The sequence below is a fragment of the Triticum dicoccoides genome, chromosome 3A (assembly GCF_002162155.2).
Source record: "Triticum dicoccoides isolate Atlit2015 ecotype Zavitan chromosome 3A, WEW_v2.0, whole genome shotgun sequence".
Classification (NCBI taxonomy): Eukaryota; Viridiplantae; Streptophyta; class Magnoliopsida; order Poales; family Poaceae; genus Triticum; species Triticum dicoccoides.
Window position 1 is genome coordinate 23,250,619 of NC_041384.1, and position 6,212 is coordinate 23,256,830.

A 6,212-nucleotide genomic window follows, 5' to 3' on the forward strand; every position below is an offset into this window, starting at 1 on the left:
ACGGACCGGGACTAAAGGGTGCAATGCCCTTTAGTCCCGGTTTGAGATACGGACCGGGACTAAAGGGTGTGATGCCCTTTAGTCCCGGTTCGTGTCTCAAACCGGGACTAAAGATCGCACCCTTTAGTCCCGGTTCGTGTCTCAAACCGGGACTAACACTAGTAGAAAAATGGTCAAACGTGAAGCACATTAGTGCCGGTTTGTATTTGAGCCGGCACTAATGTACACATTAGTGCCGGTTCCAACGGATAGCCGGGCCGCTTTCATTAGTACCGGTTTGTGGCGAACCTTTAGCACCGGTTCGTGCCACGAACCGGTACTAATGAGAGTGGTGGCAGGATGTTGCCAGAGTGGGGCCCCTCCAGCACCTTTAGTACCGGTTCGTGCCACGAACCGGTACTAAAGGTCGTCCTATATAAACCCTTCGTCCACCAGCACTCTGTTCTTCCCCCTTTCCCCTCTCCGGCCCTCTCCTCTGTTCTTCCCTTCTTCCTCTCGAGTTCATCACAAAATTTGCCCAAAATTTGTTAAGATTTGAAGGCCCTCATCCATTCAAATGATCACAAAGGTTAGCAACTTTGTCCTTTCATCTCTCATTGCTAGATTAGCTCTTGCATTGGTTTATATAGTGATTAATTTGTGAGTTTAGTAATTTGGGAGGATATATATGTGTGTGTGCTAGTATTTGATTTATATGCAATTTGAGGTCAAAAATAACACTTAGTTTGCATATGTAGGTGTGGTTTACTTAGTGCCTTCTAAATCTCCATCGTAGCCACCGTCGATCGCCCGCACCGTCCCGTCGCCGGCACCACCTTGTGGTGAGCCTCTTGTTCATGAAATTTTATATAAAAATTGATGTTTGTGTGATTTGGATAGATAATTACTCGTATAATTATCTTACCCGTACGTTGTTTGTTATACATATAGTGCCATGGTTTTGATATCCGTCCCCGTTGGCCCTAGTCCTTGTTATGATTCGGATGTGGTATGTATATTCTCTTTTAAAACTAGTTGCATTTCGTGTTTATGACAAATTATGCCCATCAAGTTGACATAGAAATTTTTTCTAGGAGGTATCTGAACCGGAAATTCCAACCGACCCTATTGCCGAGAGGTTAAATTTAGTTGAAAGAGAAAACGAGTACTTGAAAGAAAAATTGAAAAGAATTGAGGGGGAGAAGATGGAATTGGAGTTGCATGTTGCCGATGTCGTCGATGATCACAAGATCAAGATGGAGAAAATGCGCTTGAAGATTAGAAAGATTAGAAAATATGCCATCGATAGTGAGGCTTGGTATCATTATGCTGTTGGATCCATTGTTACCTTAGTTGCGATCTTGATCGTATTTGTTGTTGCATTTAAATGCTTTAGCTAGAGAGTTATTTGTTTGTTGCATTTAAGTGTTGTATGAACTTTATGTATGAACTTGTATTAATTTGGTCTATTCGGTGTTGTGTAATGAAGATGAGCCGGCAATGGATGTACGATGACCGATGCTCTCCCCAGTTTGTTGAGGGCGTGCGTACTTTTCTGCTTGCGGCTGAGGCAAACAAGCGGGCGGATGGTTTTATGCCTTGTCCATGTGCTAGCTGTAAGAATGGTCACAATTACTCTACGTCAAGAACCATTCACGTCCACCTGTTTAAGACCGGTTTCATGCCCCATTATAATGTTTGGACCAAGCACGGAGAAAGAGGGGTTATGATGGAAGACAATGAAGAAGAAGAGGACGACGACAGCTATCCTGGCCATGGGTTCCCTGAATACGATGATACAACAATGAGGGAAGAAGCTGAGCCGGTAATGCGGGAAGAAGCTGAGCCGGCAATGCGGGAAGAAGCTGAAGAAGAGGCATCAGATGAGCCCGTTGATGATCTAGGTCGGGCCATTGCCGATGCAAAGAGAAACTGCGCAAGTGATTTGGAGAAGAAGAAGTTGCAGCGCATGTTAGAGGATCACAAAAAATTATTGTACCCGAATTGCGTAGGTGACAAGAAAAAGCTGGGCACCACACTGGAATTGCTGGAATGGAAGGCAGAGAATGGTGTATCTGACAAGGGATTTGGAAAGTTGCTGGTAATGATAAAGGATATGCTTCCAAAGGACAACGAATTGCCCGAGAGTACGTACGAAGCAAAGAAGGTTGTCTGCCCTCTAGGGTTAGAGGTGCAGAAGATACATGCATGCCCTAATGATTGCATCCTCTACCGCGGTGAGTACGAGGATTTGAACGCTTGCCCGGTATGTGGTGCATTGCTCTATAAGATCTGCCGCGATGACCCTGGTGATATCGAGGGCCGGCGCCCCAGGAAGAAGATTCCTGCCAAGGTGATGTGGTATGCTCCTATAATACCACGGTTGAAACGTTTGTTCCAAAACAAAGAGCATGCCAAGGCGATGCGATGGCACAGAGAAGACCGTAAGAAAGACGGAAAGTTGAGAGTACCCACTGACGAGTCGCAGTGGAGAAAAATCGAAAGAAAGTACGGGAAGGAGTTTGCAGATGACGCAAGGAGCATATGGTTTGGTCTAAGCGCAGATGGCATTAATCCTTTTGGGGAGCAGAGCAGCAACCATAGCACCTGGCCTGTGACTCTATGTTTGTATAACCTTCCTCCTTGGTTGTGCATGAAGCGGAAGTTCATTATGATGCCAGTGCTCATCCAAGGCCCTAAGCAACCCGGCAACGACATTGATGTGTACCTAAGGCCATTAGTTGAAGAACTCTTACAACTGTGGAATGGAACAGGTGCACGTGCGTGGGATGAGCACGTGGGGGAAGAATTTGACCTAAAGGCGTTGCTGTTCGTGACCATCAATGATTGGTCTGCTCTCAGTAACCTTTCAGGACAGACAAACAAGGGATACCGCGCATGCACGCACTGTTTGGACGATACTGACAGTATATATTTGGCTAATAAGAATGTGTACCTGGGACATCGTCGATATTTTCCGAGCAGGCATCCCGTAAGAAATAAAGGCAAGCATTTCAAAGGTGAGGCGGATCACCGGACGAACCCTCGCCACCGTACTGGTGCCGATGTACATGATATGGTCAAGGATTTGAAGGTGGTCTTTGGAAAGGGTCCTGGTGGACAACCTGTTCCGAATGACGCTAACGGACGCGCACCCATGTGGAAGAAGAAATCTATATTTTGGGACCTGCCCTATTGGAAAGACCTCGAGGTCCGCTCCTCAATCGATGTGATGCACGTGACGAAGAATCTTTGTGTGACCCTGCTTGGCTTCTTGGGCGTGTATGGGAAGACAAAAGATACACCTGAGGCACGGGAGGACCAGCAATGTATGCACGGAAAAGACGACATACATCAGGGTCATGCAAGCTACGCTCTTACCAAAGAAGAGAAGGAAATCTTCTTTGAATGCCTGCTCAGTATTAAGGTACCGTCTGGCTTCTCGTCGAGTATAAAGGGAATAATAAACATGGCAGAGAAAAAGTTCCAGAACCTAAAGTCTCATGACTGCCACGTGATTATGACGCAACTGCTTCCGGTTGCATTGAGGGGGCTTCTACCGGAAAACGTTCGATTAGCCATTGTGAAGCTATGTGCATTTCTCAATGCAATCTCTCAGAAGGTAATCGATCCAGAAATCATACCAAGGTTACAGAATGATTTGGTGCAATGTCTTGTCAGTTTCGAGTTGGTGTTCCCACCATCCTTCTTCAACATCATGATGCACGTCCTAGTTCACCTATGCGAAGAGATTAACGTTTTGAGTCCTGTATTTCTACACAATATGTTCCCCTTTGAGAGGTTCATGGGAGTCTTAAAGAAATATGTTCATAACCGTGCTAGGCCAGAAGGAAGCATCTCCAAGGGCCGTAAAAATGAGGAGGTCATTGAGTTTTGTATTGACTTTATTCCTGACCTTAAGCCGATTGGTGTTCCTGAATCGCGGCATAAGGGAAGACTGGATGGAAAAGGCACGCTAGGAGGGGAACAAATAATATGTATGGACGGACATTCTCTCACTGAAGCACACTACACAGTTCTACAGAATTCCGCCTTGGTGGCTCCGTATATGGATGAACACAAGAATTTGCTACACTCCAAACACCCGGAGCGGTCTGATGACTGGATTACATGTGAACAAACCAGGAGTTTCGCCAGCTGGTTGCAAGCACGTACCATGCATGACACCTCTATTGAAGATGACCTGTACTTGCTGTCTCAGTTACCATCTTCGAATATAATGACTTTCAAAGGGTACAACATAAATGGTAATACATTTTACACGATCGCCCAAGATAAGAAGAGCACCAACCAAAACAGTGGTGTCCGCTTTGATGCAGAAACCAAGACGGGAAAGGAAACATATTATGATTATATACAGGACATATGGGAACTTGACTATCGACGTGGTTTGAAGGTCCCTTTGTTTCGGTGCAAATGGGTCAATATGACACGAGGCGGGGTAACGGAAGACCCGCAGTACGGAATGACAACAGTGTATCTCAACAATCTTGCGTATGCAGACGAACCATTCGTCCTAGCCAATGATGCGGCACAGGTTTTTTATGTGAAGGACATGTCTACCAAGCCAAGAAAAAGAAAAGATAAGGAAGCGAATGCATCGTACGATGAGTCAAAGCGGCACATAGTTCTTTCTGGGAAGAGAAACATCGTGGGAGTGGATGACAAGACAGACAAGTCAGAAGATTATGAAAAGTTTGATGAAATTGCTCCATTCACAGTGAATATTGACCCGAGCATCCCGTTAAATGATGAAGATTTTCCATGGCTACGACGCAAAGGGACACACGCGAAGAAAAAGTTTCACACCCAAAGATCTGGGATGTGATCGGCTTAACTATCATCACTTTCTTCTGTGTTTCACACCCAGGAGGGAATCTCTGTAATAGTTAGGGTAGCTAGTTATGTGTTTTGGCATTTGAAACGCGAAGAAATTTTATGTGCAAGCAAATTCTTTAATGCATTTATTGATTTTTTCAGCTAAATGACCCTGAAATTGAAAAGCATTTCAAATGAACTCAGAAAAGGATGAAAGTTGGCATGGTATCATAATTTCACCCACATAGCATGTGCAAAAAAGTAGAGAGGGTTACCGCAAAAACTGGATGCACTTCGTGTACAAAATGGACAATCTGTTTCGAAATATCTGGGTTTCGGACGAAAACTCATCCGTTACAAAGGCATTTCATTTTTAAATAACTTAAGCATTACCAAATTGAATATAATGATAAAATACACTAATATTAAACATAAGACAAAAGAATCACTGGAAAATGTATTTTTAAAGTTAAGTTATTCACAAACTAGTGATTCACACAAATTTCAAATAATTCAAAATTTAAACTATTCAAATTTAAAAACTACCGGCACTAACTGAAAGTTTCTAAAAACTATCAAAAATATTCACAAAGAAACTCTAAATACAGCAAAAAACAACTAAAAATAAATAAAACAAAATAAATAAATCGGAAAAGAAAAAACTAAATGAAAAAAGCCCACCTACCGGGCAACAGCGGCCTGCATACGACTAGAAACCCAACCTGTTGTTGGGCCAGGATGCAGGCCCGCAAGCCCAATAGGCCCCACGGGGCAGAGTAGCAGAGGTAGGCCCAGAAGGCCTGCTTTAGAGAGGAGCTCAAGACAGCAGCGACGGTGGGGCTTATAAGCAGGTGTGAGCGCCCTTCGGCTAGCGAGGTGGGACTAAACTTCTGTGCCCCTCGCCTGGCAGCGCACCCCCTTTAATACCGGGTCGTGGAACCAACCGGTACTAAAGGGGGGTCCTTTAGTACCGGTTGGAGCCAGGAACCGGTACTAAAGGGGGGTGCTTCCCCCCGCTTGGCCTGGCCAAAACAAGCCTTTAGTACCGGTTGGTGGCTCCAACCGGTACTAAAGGTGTCCCCTATATAAGAAACACTTCGAAAATTTTCAGTTTCTCATCTCCCACTTCTCTCTGCCGCCGCCCCGTCGCGCGCCGTCGCCGCCCCCGTCGCGCCGTCCCCGTCGACTCCGCGACGCCCCCGTCCTCGTCGCGTCGTCCCCTTCGACTCCGCGGCACCCCCGTCGCCGTCCCGGTCGCCGATCCCCTCGCTTCGCCGTCGCCGTCGCCTTTGGATCGACCTCGCCTCGCTGTCGCCGTCGCCTCGACCTTGCCCGCGCGCGCTGTGAGCCCCTCCCCCGGCCCCTCTCCTCCCTCCAATCGATCGTAGCGCACA